Here is a 9,797-nt window from a genome sequence, read left to right on the forward strand (position 1 = left end):
GCGCCCTCTGCTGTCAGGCAAGAGCAGAAACCATAAAAAGCTTACAGCACTTGTTATTCCCAGCCGGTCTCCCATCCAAGTACTAACCAGGCCCGCCCCTGCTTAGCTTCCGAGATCGGGCGTTTTCAGGGTAGTATGGCCGTAAGCTGCCAAGTCAACTGAAAAGATCCTATTTGAAGGCGACGCAGGCCAAACTAGACTCCAGCAAAAAGTGTCAAACAGCGCCCTCTGCTGTCAGGCAAGAGCAGAAACCATAAAAGGCTTACAGCACCTGGTATTCCCAGGCGGTCTCCCATCCAAGTACTAACCAGGCCCGCCCCTGCTTAGCTTCCGAGATCGGACGAGTTCGGGCGTTTTCAGGGTAGTATGGCCGTAAGCTGCCAGGGCCACTGAAAAGTTCCTATTTGAAGGCGACGCAGGCCAAACTAGACTCCAGCAAAAAGTGTCAAACAGCGCCCTCTGCTTTCAGGCAAGAGCAGAAACCATAAAAAGCTTACAGCACCTGGTATTCCCAGGCGGTCTCCCATCCAAGTACTAACCCGTCCCGCCCCTGCTTTGCTTCCGAGATCGGACGAGATCGGGCAATTTCAGGGTAGTATAGCTGTAAGCTGCCAAGGCAACTGAAAAGATCCTATTTGAAGGCGACGCAGGCCAAACTAGACTCCAGCAAAAAGTTTCAAACAGCGCCCTCTGCTGTCAGGCAAGAGCAGAAACCATAAAAAGCTTACAGCACCTGTTATTCCCAGCCGGTCTCCCATCCAAGTACTAACCAGGCCCGCCCCTGCTTAGCTTCCGAGATCGGGCGTTTTCAGGGTAGTATGGCCGTAAGCTGCCAAGTCAACTGAAAAGATCCTATTTGAAGGCGACGCAGGCCAAACTAGACTCCAGCAAAAAGTGTCAAACAGCGCCCTCTGCTGTCAGGCAAGAGCAGAAACCATAAAAAGCTTACAGCACCTGGTATTCCCAGGCGGTCTCCCATCCAAGTACTAACCAGGCACACCCCTGCTTAGCTTCCGAGATCAGACGAGATCGGGCGTTTTCAGGGTAGTATGGCCGTAAGCTGCCAGGTCAACTGAAAAGATCCTATTTGAAGGCGACGCAGGCCAAACTAGACTCCAGCAAAAACTGTCAAACAGCGCCCTCTGCTGTCAGGCAAGAGCAGAAACCATAAAAAGCTTACAGCACCAGGTATTCCCAGGCGGTCTCCCATCCAAGTACTAACCAGGCCCGCCCCTGCTTAGCTACCGAGATCGGACGAGTTCGGGCGTTTTCAGGGTAGTATGGCCGTAAGCTGCCAGGGCACTGAAAAGTTCCTATTTGAAGGCGACGCAGGCCAAACTAGACTCCAGCAAAAAGTGTCAAAAAGCGCCCTCTGCTTTCAGGCAAGAGCAGAAACCATAAAAAGCTTACAGCACCTGGTATTCCCAGGCGGTCTCCCATCCAAGTACTAACCAGGCCCGCCCCTGCTTAGCTTCCGAGATCGGACGAGTTCGGGCGTTTTCAGGGTAGTATGGCCGTAAGCTGCCAGGGCACTGAAAAGTTCCTATTTGAAGGCGACGCAGGCCAAACTAGACTCCAGCAAAAAGTGTCAAAAAGCGCCCTCTGCTTTCAGGCAAGAGCAGAAACCATAAAAAGCTTACAGCACCTGGTATTCCCAGGCGGTCTCCCATCCAAGTACTAACCAGGCCCGCCCCTGCTTAGCTTCCGAGATCGGACGAGATCGGGCGTTTTCAGGGTAGTATGGCCGTAAGCTGCCAGGGCAACTGAAAAGATCCTATTTGAAGGCGACGCAGGCCAAACTAGACTCCAGCAAAAAGTGTCAAACAGCGCCCTCTGCTGTCAGGCAAGAGCAGAAACCATAAAAAGCTTACAGCACCTGGTATTCCCAGGCGGTCTCCCATCCAAGTACTAACCAGGCCCATCCCTGCTTAGCTTCCGAGATCGGACGAGATCGGGCGTTTTCAGGGTAGTATGGCCGTAAGCTGCCAGGGCAACTGAAAAGATCCTATTTGAAGGCGACGCAGGCCAAACTAGACTCCAGCAAAAAGTGTCAAACAGCGCCCTCTGCTGTCAGGCAAGAGCAGAAACCATAAAAAGCTTACAGCACCTGGTATTCCCAGGCGGTCTCCCATCCAAGTACTAACCAGGCCCACCCCTGCTTAGCTTCCGAGATCGGATGAGATCGGGCGTTTTCAGGGTAGTATGGCCGTAAGCTGCCAGGTCAAATGAAAAGATCCTATTTGAAGGCGACGCAGGCCAAACTAGACTCCAGCAAAAAGTGTCAAACAGCGCCCTCTGCTGTCAGGCAAGAGCAGAAACCATAAAAAGCTTACAGCACCTGGTATTCCCAGGCGGTCTCCCATCCAAGTACTAACCAGGCCCGCCCCTGCTTAGCTTCCGAGATCGGGCGTTTTCAGGGTAGTATGGCCGTAAGCTGCCAGGTCAACTGAAAAGATCCTATTTGAAGGCGACGCAGGCCAAACTAGACTCCAGCAAAAAGTGTCAAACAGCGCCCTCTGCTGTCAGGCAAGAGCAGAAACCATAAAAAGCTTACAGCACCTGGTATTCCCAGGCGGTCTCCCATCCAAGTACTAACCAGGCCCGCCCCTGCTTAGCTTCCGAGATCGGGCGTTTTCAGGGTAGTATGGCCGTAAGCTGCCAAGTCAACTGAAAAGATCCTATTTGAAGGCGACGCAGGCCAAACTAGACTCCAGCAAAAAGTGTCAAACAGCGCCCTCTGCTGTCAGGCAAGAGCAGAAACCATAAAAGGCTTACAGCACCTGGTATTCCCAGGCGGTCTCCCATCCAAGTACTAACCAGGCCCACCCCTGCTTAGCTTCCGAGATCGGATGAGATCGGGCGTTTTCAGGGTAGTATGGCCGTAAGCTGCCAGGTCAACTGAATAGATCCTATTTGAAGGCGACGCAGGCCAAACTAGAATCCAGCAAAAAGTGTCAAACAGCGCCCTCTGCTGTCAGGCAAGAGCAGAAACCATAAAAAGCTTACAGCACCTGGTATTCCCAGGCGGTCTCCCATCCAAGTACTAACCAGGCCCGCCCCTGCTTAGCTTCCGAGATCGGACGAGTTCGGGCGTTTTCAGGGTAGTATGGCCGTAAGCTGCCAAGGCCACTGAAAAGTTCCTATTTGAAGGCGACGCAGGCCAAACTAGACTCCAGCAAAAAGTGTCAAACAGCGCCCTCTGCTTTCAGGCAAGAGCAGAAACCATAAAAAGCTTACAGCACCTGGTATTCCCAGGCGGTCTCCCATCCAAGTACTAACCAGTCCCCCCCTGCTTTGCTTCCGAGATCGGACGAGATCGGGCAATTTCAGGGTAGTATAGCTGTAAGCTGCCAAGGCAACTGAAAAGATCCTATTTGAAGGCGACGCAGGCCAAACTAGACTCCAGCAAAAAATTTCAAACAGCGCCCTCTGCTGTCAGGCAAGAGCAGAAACCATAAAAAGCTTACAGCACCTGTTATTCCCAGGCGGTCTCCCATCCGAGTACTAACCAGGCCCGCCCCTGCTTAGCTTCCGAGATCGGGCGTTTTCAGGGTAGTATGGCCGTAAGCTGCCAAGTCAACTGAAAAGATCCTATTTGAAGGCGACGCAGGCCAAACTAGACTCCAGCAAAAAGTGTCAAACAGCGCCCTCTGCTTTCAGGCAAGAGCAGAAACCATAAAAAGCTTACAGCACCTGGTATTCCCAGGCGGTCTCCCATCCAAGTACTAACCAGTCCCGCCCCTGCTTTGCTTCCGAGATCGGACGAGATCGGGCAAATTCAGGGTAGTATGGCTGTAAGCTGCCAAGGCAACTGAAAAGATCCTATTTGAAGGCGACGCAGGCCAAACTAGACTCCAGCAAAAAGTTTCAAACAGCGCCCTCTGCTGTCAGGCAAGAGCAGAAACCATAAAAAGCTTACAGCACTTGTTATTCCCAGCCGGTCTCCCATCCAAGTACTAACCAGGCCCGCCCCTGCTTAGCTTCCGAGATCGGGCGTTTTCATGGTAGTATGGCCGTAAGCTGCCAAGTCAACTGAAAAGATCCTATTTGAAGGCGACGCAGGCCAAACTAGACTCCAGCAAAAAGTGTCAAACAGCGCCCTCTGCTGTCAGGCAAGAGCAGAAACCATAAAAGGCTTACAGCACCTGGTATTCCCAGGCGGTCTCCCATCCAAGTACTAACCAGGCCCGCCCCTGCTTAGCTTCCGAGATCGGACGAGTTCGGGCGTTTTCAGGGTAGTATGGCCGTAAGCTGCCAGGGCCACTGAAAAGTTCCTATTTGAAGGCGACGCAGGCCAAACTAGACTCCAGCAAAAAGTGTCAAACAGCGCCCTCTGCTTTCAGGCAAGAGCAGAAACCATAAAAAGCTTACAGCACCTGGTATTCCCAGGCGGTCTCCCATCCAAGTACTAACCAGTCCCGCCCCTGCTTTGCTTCCGAGATCGGACGAGATCGGGCAATTTCAGGGTAGTATAGCTGTAAGCTGCCAAGGCAACTGAAAAGATCCTATTTGAAGGCGACGCAGGCCAAACTAGACTCCAGCAAAAAGTTTCAAACAGCGCCCTCTGCTGTCAGGCAAGAGCAGAAACCATAAAAAGCTTACAGCACCTGTTATTCCCAGCCGGTCTCCCATCCAAGTACTAACCAGGCCCGCCCCTGCTTAGCTTCCGAGATCGGGCGTTTTCAGGGTAGTATGGCCGTAAGCTGCCAAGTCAACTGAAAAGATCCTATTTGAAGGCGACGCAGGCCAAACTAGACTCCAGCAAAAAGTGTCAAACAGCGCCCTCTGCTGTCAGGCAAGAGCAGAAACCATAAAAAGCTTACAGCACCTGGTATTCCCAGGCGGTCTCCCATCCAAGTACTAACCAGGCACACCCCTGCTTAGCTTCCGAGATCAGACGAGATCGGGCGTTTTCAGGGTAGTATGGCCGTAAGCTGCCAGGTCAACTGAAAAGATCCTATTTGAAGGCGACGCAGGCCAAACTAGACTCCAGCAAAAACTGTCAAACAGCGCCCTCTGCTGTCAGGCAAGAGCAGAAACCATAAAAAGCTTACAGCACCAGGTATTCCCAGGCGGTCTCCCATCCAAGTACTAACCAGGCCCGCCCCTGCTTAGCTACCGAGATCGGACGAGTTCGGGCGTTTTCAGGGTAGTATGGCCGTAAGCTGCCAGGGCACTGAAAAGTTCCTATTTGAAGGCGACGCAGGCCAAACTAGACTCCAGCAAAAAGTGTCAAAAAGCGCCCTCTGCTTTCAGGCAAGAGCAGAAACCATAAAAAGCTTACAGCACCTGGTATTCCCAGGCGGTCTCCCATCCAAGTACTAACCAGGCCCGCCCCTGCTTAGCTTCCGAGATCGGACGAGTTCGGGCGTTTTCAGGGTAGTATGGCCGTAAGCTGCCAGGGCACTGAAAAGTTCCTATTTGAAGGCGACGCAGGCCAAACTAGACTCCAGCAAAAAGTGTCAAAAAGCGCCCTCTGCTTTCAGGCAAGAGCAGAAACCATAAAAAGCTTACAGCACCTGGTATTCCCAGGCGGTCTCCCATCCAAGTACTAACCAGGCCCGCCCCTGCTTAGCTTCCGAGATCGGACGAGATCGGGCGTTTTCAGGGTAGTATGGCCGTAAGCTGCCAGGGCAACTGAAAAGATCCTATTTGAAGGCGACGCAGGCCAAACTAGAATCCAGCAAAAAGTGTCAAACAGCGCCCTCTGCTGTCAGGCAAGAGCAGAAACCATAAAAAGCTTACAGCACCTGGTATTCCCAGGCGGTCTCCCATCCAAGTACTAACCAGGCCCATCCCTGCTTAGCTTCCGAGATCGGACGAGATCGGGCGTTTTCAGGGTAGTATGGCCGTAAGCTGCCAGGGCAACTGAAAAGATCCTATTTGAAGGCGACGCAGGCCAAACTAGACTCCAGCAAAAAGTGTCAAACAGCGCCCTCTGCTGTCAGGCAAGAGCAGAAACCATAAAAAGCTTACAGCACCTGGTATTCCCAGGCGGTCTCCCATCCAAGTACTAACCAGGCCCACCCCTGCTTAGCTTCCGAGATCGGATGAGATCGGGCGTTTTCAGGGTAGTATGGCCGTAAGCTGCCAGGTCAAATGAAAAGATCCTATTTGAAGGCGACGCAGGCCAAACTAGACTCCAGCAAAAAGTGTCAAACAGCGCCCTCTGCTGTCAGGCAAGAGCAGAAACCATAAAAAGCTTACAGCACCTGGTATTCCCAGGCGGTCTCCCATCCAAGTACTAACCAGGCCCGCCCCTGCTTAGCTTCCGAGATCGGGCGTTTTCAGGGTAGTATGGCCGTAAGCTGCCAGGTCAACTGAAAAGATCCTATTTGAAGGCGACGCAGGCCAAACTAGACTCCAGCAAAAAGTGTCAAACAGCGCCCTCTGCTGTCAGGCAAGAGCAGAAACCATAAAAAGCTTACAGCACCTGGTATTCCCAGGCGGTCTCCCATCCAAGTACTAACCAGGCCCGCCCCTGCTTAGCTTCCGAGATCGGGCGTTTTCAGGGTAGTATGGCCGTAAGCTGCCAAGTCAACTGAAAAGATCCTATTTGAAGGCGACGCAGGCCAAACTAGACTCCAGCAAAAAGTGTCAAACAGCGCCCTCTGCTGTCAGGCAAGAGCAGAAACCATAAAAGGCTTACAGCACCTGGTATTCCCAGGCGGTCTCCCATCCAAGTACTAACCAGGCCCACCCCTGCTTAGCTTCCGAGATCGGTCGAGATCGGGCGTTTTCAGGGTACTAAGGCCGTAAGCTGCCAGGGCAACTGAAAAGATCCTATTTGAAGGCGACGCAGGCCAAACTAGACTCCAGCAAAAAGTGTCAAACAGCGCCCTCTGCTGTCAGGCAAGAGCAGAAACCATAAAAAGCTTACAGCACCTGGTATTCCCAGGCGGTCTCCCATCCAAGTACTAACCAGGCCCGCCCCGGCTTAGCTTCCGAGATCGGACGAGATCGGGCGTTTTCAGGGTAGTATGGCCGTAAGCTGCCAGGGCAACTGAAAAGATCCTATTTGAAGGCGACGCAGGCCAAACTAGACTCCAGCAAAAAGTGTCAAACAGCGCCCTCTGCTGTCAGGCAAGAGCAGAAACCATAAAAAGCTTACAGCACCTGGTATTCCCAGGCGGTCTCCCATCCAAGTACTAACCAGGCCCGTCCCTGCTTAGCTTCCGAGATCGGACGAGATCGGGCGTTTTCAGGGTAGTATGGCCGTAAGCTGCCAGGGCAACTGAAAAGATCCTATTTGAAGGCGACGCAGGCCAAACTAGACTCCAGCAAAAAGTGTCAAACAGCGCCCTCTGCTGTCAGGCAAGAGCAGAAACCATAAAAAGCTTACAGCACCTGGTATTCCCAGGCGGTCTACCATCCAAGTACTAACCAGGCCCATCCCTGCTTAGCTTCCGAGATCGGACGAGATCGGGCGTTTTCAGGGTAGTATGGCCGTAAGCTGCCAGGGCAACTGAAAAGATCCTATTTGAAGGCGACGCAGGCCAAACTAGACTCCAGCAAAAAGTGTCAAACAGCGCCCTCTGCTGTCAGGCAAGAGCAGAAACCATAAAAAGCTTACAGCACCTGGTATTCCCAGGCGGTCTCCCATCCAAGTACTAACCAGGCCCACCCCTGCTTAGCTTCCGAGATCGGATGAGATCGGGCGTTTTCAGGGTAGTATGGCCGTAAGCTGCCAGGTCAACTGAAAAGATCCTATTTGAAGGCGACGCAGGCCAAACTAGACTCCAGCAAAAAGTGTCAAACAGCGCCCTCTGCTGTCAGGCAAGAGCAGAAACCATAAAAAGCTTACAGCACCTGGTATTCCCAGGCGGTCTCCCATCCAAGTACTAACCAGGCCCGCCCCTGCTTAGCTTCCGAGATCGGGCGTTTTCAAAGTAGTATGGCCGTAAGCTGCCAGGTCAACTGAAAAGATCCTATTTGAAGGCGACGCAGGCCAAACTAGACTCCAGCAAAAAGTGTCAAACAGCGCCCTCTGCTGTCAGGCAAGAGCAGAAACCATAAAAAGCTTACAGCACCTGGTATTCCCAGGCGGTCTCCCATCCAAGTACTAACCAGGCCCGCCCCTGCTTAGCTTCCGAGATCGGGCGTTTTCAGGGTAGTATGGCCGTAAGCTGCCAGGTCAACTGAATAGATCCTATTTGAAGGCGACGCAGGCCAAACTAGAATCCAGCAAAAAGTGTCAAACAGCGCCCTCTGCTGTCAGGCAAGAGCAGAAACCATAAAAAGCTTACAGCACCTGGTATTCCCAGGCGGTCTCCCATCCAAGTACTAACCAGGCCCGCCCCTGCTTAGCTTCCGAGATCGGACGAGTTCGGGCGTTTTCAGGGTAGTATGGCCGTAAGCTGCCAAGGCCACTGAAAAGTTCCTATTTGAAGGCGACGCAGGCCAAACTAGACTCCAGCAAAAAGTGTCAAACAGCGCCCTCTGCTTTCAGGCAAGAGCAGAAACCATAAAAAGCTTACAGCACCTGGTATTCCCAGGCGGTCTCCCATCCAAGTACTAACCAGTCCCCCCCTGCTTTGCTTCCGAGATCGGACGAGATCGGGCAATTTCAGGGTAGTATAGCTGTAAGCTGCCAAGGCAACTGAAAAGATCCTATTTGAAGGCGACGCAGGCCAAACTAGACTCCAGCAAAAAATTTCAAACAGCGCCCTCTGCTGTCAGGCAAGAGCAGAAACCATAAAAAGCTTACAGCACCTGTTATTCCCAGGCGGTCTCCCATCCAAGTACTAACCAGGCCCGCCCCTGCTAAGCTTCCGAGATCGGGCGTTTTCAGGGTAGTATGGCCGTAAGCTGCCAAGTCAACTGAAAAGATCCTATTTGAAGGCGACGCAGGCCAAACTAGACTCCAGCAAAAAGTGTCAAACAGCGCCCTCTGCTTTCAGGCAAGAGCAGAAACCATAAAAAGCTTACAGCACCTGGTATTCCCAGGCGGTCTCCCATCCAAGTACTAACCAGTCCCGCCCCTGCTTTGCTTCCGAGATCGGGCAAATTCAGGGTAGTATGGCTGTAAGCTGCCAAGGCAACTGAAAAGATCCTATTTGAAGGCGACGCAGGCCAAACTAGACTCCAGCAAAAAGTTTCAAACAGCGCCCTCTGCTGTCAGGCAAGAGCCGAAACCATAAAAAGCTTACAGCACTTGTTATTCCCAGCCGGTCTCCCATCCAAGTACTAACCAGGCCCGCCCCTGCTTAGCTTCCGAGATCGGGCGTTTTCAGGGTAGTATGGCCGTAAGCTGCCAAGTCAACTGAAAAGATCCTATTTGAAGGCGACGCAGGCCAAACTAGACTCCAGCAAAAAGTGTCAAACAGCGCCCTCTGCTGTCAGGCAAGAGCAGAAACCATAAAAGGCTTACAGCACCTGGTATTCCCAGGCGGTCTCCCATCCAAGTACTAACCAGGCCCGCCCCTGCTTAGCTTCCGAGATCGGACGAGTTCGGGCGTTTTCAGGGTAGTATGGCCGTAAGCTGCCAGGGCCACTGAAAAGTTCCTATTTGAAGGTGACGCAGGCCAAACTAGACTCCAGCAAAACATGTCAAACAGCGCCCTCTGCTGTCAGGCAAGAGCAGAAACCATAAAAAGCTTACAGCACCTGGTATTCCCAGGCGGTCTCCCATCCAAGTACTAACCAGGCCCGCCCCTGCTTAGCTTCCGAGATCGGACAAGATCGGGCGTTTTCAGGGTAGTATGGCCGTAAGGTGCCAGGGCCCATTGTCCACCATCAAGGTGACTTCAACCGACCCTTCACTATCCTTCATCTCTGTGCAGCCCATATTTTAAAAG

At 52.5% G+C, this 9,797-nt stretch overlaps 27 non-coding genes and 16 pseudogenes across 27 annotated transcripts; all 43 read right to left on the reverse strand.

Moving 5' to 3' along the window:
• Nucleotides 1-38: 38 nt before the first annotated feature.
• On the reverse strand, nucleotides 39-147 carry LOC131123686 (5S ribosomal RNA; annotated as a pseudogene).
• A 112-nt stretch (nucleotides 148-259) lies between these two features.
• Nucleotides 260-378, reverse strand: LOC131124194 (5S ribosomal RNA). The gene has a single exon (XR_009128853.1). It is a non-coding gene; the product is annotated as a 5S ribosomal RNA (ribosomal RNA).
• Nucleotides 379-490: 112 nt separating this feature from the next.
• LOC131121943 (5S ribosomal RNA) lies at nucleotides 491-609 on the reverse strand. Its single transcript, XR_009128433.1, has one exon. It is a non-coding gene; the product is annotated as a 5S ribosomal RNA (ribosomal RNA).
• Nucleotides 610-721: 112 nt separating this feature from the next.
• LOC131123251 (5S ribosomal RNA) lies at nucleotides 722-830 on the reverse strand (annotated as a pseudogene).
• Nucleotides 831-942: 112 nt separating this feature from the next.
• LOC131120737 (5S ribosomal RNA) lies at nucleotides 943-1,061 on the reverse strand. Its single transcript, XR_009127283.1, has one exon. It is a non-coding gene; the product is annotated as a 5S ribosomal RNA (ribosomal RNA).
• A 112-nt stretch (nucleotides 1,062-1,173) lies between these two features.
• Nucleotides 1,174-1,292, reverse strand: LOC131120671 (5S ribosomal RNA). The gene has a single exon (XR_009127221.1). It is a non-coding gene; the product is annotated as a 5S ribosomal RNA (ribosomal RNA).
• Nucleotides 1,293-1,403: 111 nt separating this feature from the next.
• LOC131120174 (5S ribosomal RNA) lies at nucleotides 1,404-1,522 on the reverse strand. The gene has a single exon (XR_009126735.1). It is a non-coding gene; the product is annotated as a 5S ribosomal RNA (ribosomal RNA).
• Nucleotides 1,523-1,633: 111 nt separating this feature from the next.
• Nucleotides 1,634-1,752, reverse strand: LOC131122423 (5S ribosomal RNA). Its single transcript, XR_009128616.1, has one exon. It is a non-coding gene; the product is annotated as a 5S ribosomal RNA (ribosomal RNA).
• Nucleotides 1,753-1,864: 112 nt separating this feature from the next.
• On the reverse strand, nucleotides 1,865-1,983 carry LOC131120513 (5S ribosomal RNA). The gene has a single exon (XR_009127066.1). It is a non-coding gene; the product is annotated as a 5S ribosomal RNA (ribosomal RNA).
• Nucleotides 1,984-2,095: 112 nt separating this feature from the next.
• Nucleotides 2,096-2,214, reverse strand: LOC131120183 (5S ribosomal RNA). Its single transcript, XR_009126743.1, has one exon. It is a non-coding gene; the product is annotated as a 5S ribosomal RNA (ribosomal RNA).
• A 112-nt stretch (nucleotides 2,215-2,326) lies between these two features.
• Nucleotides 2,327-2,435, reverse strand: LOC131122456 (5S ribosomal RNA; annotated as a pseudogene).
• A 112-nt stretch (nucleotides 2,436-2,547) lies between these two features.
• LOC131122458 (5S ribosomal RNA) lies at nucleotides 2,548-2,656 on the reverse strand (annotated as a pseudogene).
• A 112-nt stretch (nucleotides 2,657-2,768) lies between these two features.
• Nucleotides 2,769-2,887, reverse strand: LOC131120958 (5S ribosomal RNA). The gene has a single exon (XR_009127500.1). It is a non-coding gene; the product is annotated as a 5S ribosomal RNA (ribosomal RNA).
• A 112-nt stretch (nucleotides 2,888-2,999) lies between these two features.
• LOC131120175 (5S ribosomal RNA) lies at nucleotides 3,000-3,118 on the reverse strand. Its single transcript, XR_009126736.1, has one exon. It is a non-coding gene; the product is annotated as a 5S ribosomal RNA (ribosomal RNA).
• Nucleotides 3,119-3,230: 112 nt separating this feature from the next.
• LOC131122796 (5S ribosomal RNA) lies at nucleotides 3,231-3,348 on the reverse strand (annotated as a pseudogene).
• A 112-nt stretch (nucleotides 3,349-3,460) lies between these two features.
• On the reverse strand, nucleotides 3,461-3,569 carry LOC131122970 (5S ribosomal RNA; annotated as a pseudogene).
• Nucleotides 3,570-3,681: 112 nt separating this feature from the next.
• Nucleotides 3,682-3,800, reverse strand: LOC131121884 (5S ribosomal RNA). The gene has a single exon (XR_009128380.1). It is a non-coding gene; the product is annotated as a 5S ribosomal RNA (ribosomal RNA).
• Nucleotides 3,801-3,912: 112 nt separating this feature from the next.
• On the reverse strand, nucleotides 3,913-4,021 carry LOC131123885 (5S ribosomal RNA; annotated as a pseudogene).
• A 112-nt stretch (nucleotides 4,022-4,133) lies between these two features.
• Nucleotides 4,134-4,252, reverse strand: LOC131124195 (5S ribosomal RNA). The gene has a single exon (XR_009128854.1). It is a non-coding gene; the product is annotated as a 5S ribosomal RNA (ribosomal RNA).
• A 112-nt stretch (nucleotides 4,253-4,364) lies between these two features.
• Nucleotides 4,365-4,483, reverse strand: LOC131121976 (5S ribosomal RNA). Its single transcript, XR_009128466.1, has one exon. It is a non-coding gene; the product is annotated as a 5S ribosomal RNA (ribosomal RNA).
• A 112-nt stretch (nucleotides 4,484-4,595) lies between these two features.
• LOC131123252 (5S ribosomal RNA) lies at nucleotides 4,596-4,704 on the reverse strand (annotated as a pseudogene).
• Nucleotides 4,705-4,816: 112 nt separating this feature from the next.
• LOC131120738 (5S ribosomal RNA) lies at nucleotides 4,817-4,935 on the reverse strand. Its single transcript, XR_009127284.1, has one exon. It is a non-coding gene; the product is annotated as a 5S ribosomal RNA (ribosomal RNA).
• A 112-nt stretch (nucleotides 4,936-5,047) lies between these two features.
• LOC131120672 (5S ribosomal RNA) lies at nucleotides 5,048-5,166 on the reverse strand. Its single transcript, XR_009127222.1, has one exon. It is a non-coding gene; the product is annotated as a 5S ribosomal RNA (ribosomal RNA).
• Nucleotides 5,167-5,277: 111 nt separating this feature from the next.
• LOC131120176 (5S ribosomal RNA) lies at nucleotides 5,278-5,396 on the reverse strand. The gene has a single exon (XR_009126737.1). It is a non-coding gene; the product is annotated as a 5S ribosomal RNA (ribosomal RNA).
• Nucleotides 5,397-5,507: 111 nt separating this feature from the next.
• LOC131122434 (5S ribosomal RNA) lies at nucleotides 5,508-5,626 on the reverse strand. The gene has a single exon (XR_009128617.1). It is a non-coding gene; the product is annotated as a 5S ribosomal RNA (ribosomal RNA).
• Nucleotides 5,627-5,738: 112 nt separating this feature from the next.
• Nucleotides 5,739-5,857, reverse strand: LOC131120524 (5S ribosomal RNA). The gene has a single exon (XR_009127077.1). It is a non-coding gene; the product is annotated as a 5S ribosomal RNA (ribosomal RNA).
• Nucleotides 5,858-5,969: 112 nt separating this feature from the next.
• Nucleotides 5,970-6,088, reverse strand: LOC131120194 (5S ribosomal RNA). Its single transcript, XR_009126754.1, has one exon. It is a non-coding gene; the product is annotated as a 5S ribosomal RNA (ribosomal RNA).
• A 112-nt stretch (nucleotides 6,089-6,200) lies between these two features.
• LOC131122459 (5S ribosomal RNA) lies at nucleotides 6,201-6,309 on the reverse strand (annotated as a pseudogene).
• Nucleotides 6,310-6,421: 112 nt separating this feature from the next.
• On the reverse strand, nucleotides 6,422-6,530 carry LOC131122460 (5S ribosomal RNA; annotated as a pseudogene).
• Nucleotides 6,531-6,642: 112 nt separating this feature from the next.
• LOC131121530 (5S ribosomal RNA) lies at nucleotides 6,643-6,761 on the reverse strand. Its single transcript, XR_009128036.1, has one exon. It is a non-coding gene; the product is annotated as a 5S ribosomal RNA (ribosomal RNA).
• Nucleotides 6,762-6,873: 112 nt separating this feature from the next.
• Nucleotides 6,874-6,992, reverse strand: LOC131120423 (5S ribosomal RNA). The gene has a single exon (XR_009126978.1). It is a non-coding gene; the product is annotated as a 5S ribosomal RNA (ribosomal RNA).
• Nucleotides 6,993-7,104: 112 nt separating this feature from the next.
• LOC131121069 (5S ribosomal RNA) lies at nucleotides 7,105-7,223 on the reverse strand. The gene has a single exon (XR_009127606.1). It is a non-coding gene; the product is annotated as a 5S ribosomal RNA (ribosomal RNA).
• Nucleotides 7,224-7,335: 112 nt separating this feature from the next.
• LOC131123245 (5S ribosomal RNA) lies at nucleotides 7,336-7,454 on the reverse strand. Its single transcript, XR_009128701.1, has one exon. It is a non-coding gene; the product is annotated as a 5S ribosomal RNA (ribosomal RNA).
• Nucleotides 7,455-7,566: 112 nt separating this feature from the next.
• On the reverse strand, nucleotides 7,567-7,685 carry LOC131120205 (5S ribosomal RNA). The gene has a single exon (XR_009126765.1). It is a non-coding gene; the product is annotated as a 5S ribosomal RNA (ribosomal RNA).
• Nucleotides 7,686-7,797: 112 nt separating this feature from the next.
• On the reverse strand, nucleotides 7,798-7,906 carry LOC131122956 (5S ribosomal RNA; annotated as a pseudogene).
• A 112-nt stretch (nucleotides 7,907-8,018) lies between these two features.
• Nucleotides 8,019-8,127, reverse strand: LOC131122461 (5S ribosomal RNA; annotated as a pseudogene).
• Nucleotides 8,128-8,239: 112 nt separating this feature from the next.
• LOC131120178 (5S ribosomal RNA) lies at nucleotides 8,240-8,358 on the reverse strand. Its single transcript, XR_009126738.1, has one exon. It is a non-coding gene; the product is annotated as a 5S ribosomal RNA (ribosomal RNA).
• A 112-nt stretch (nucleotides 8,359-8,470) lies between these two features.
• LOC131122798 (5S ribosomal RNA) lies at nucleotides 8,471-8,588 on the reverse strand (annotated as a pseudogene).
• Nucleotides 8,589-8,700: 112 nt separating this feature from the next.
• LOC131123479 (5S ribosomal RNA) lies at nucleotides 8,701-8,809 on the reverse strand (annotated as a pseudogene).
• Nucleotides 8,810-8,921: 112 nt separating this feature from the next.
• Nucleotides 8,922-9,030, reverse strand: LOC131123892 (5S ribosomal RNA; annotated as a pseudogene).
• A 112-nt stretch (nucleotides 9,031-9,142) lies between these two features.
• Nucleotides 9,143-9,251, reverse strand: LOC131123687 (5S ribosomal RNA; annotated as a pseudogene).
• Nucleotides 9,252-9,363: 112 nt separating this feature from the next.
• Nucleotides 9,364-9,482, reverse strand: LOC131124196 (5S ribosomal RNA). The gene has a single exon (XR_009128855.1). It is a non-coding gene; the product is annotated as a 5S ribosomal RNA (ribosomal RNA).
• Nucleotides 9,483-9,594: 112 nt separating this feature from the next.
• On the reverse strand, nucleotides 9,595-9,713 carry LOC131121147 (5S ribosomal RNA). Its single transcript, XR_009127682.1, has one exon. It is a non-coding gene; the product is annotated as a 5S ribosomal RNA (ribosomal RNA).
• Between the last annotated feature and the right edge of the window lie 84 nt (nucleotides 9,714-9,797).

Source organism: Doryrhamphus excisus, chromosome 2, assembly GCF_030265055.1.
Source record: "Doryrhamphus excisus isolate RoL2022-K1 chromosome 2, RoL_Dexc_1.0, whole genome shotgun sequence".
NCBI classification, from domain to species: domain Eukaryota; kingdom Metazoa; phylum Chordata; class Actinopteri; order Syngnathiformes; family Syngnathidae; genus Doryrhamphus; species Doryrhamphus excisus.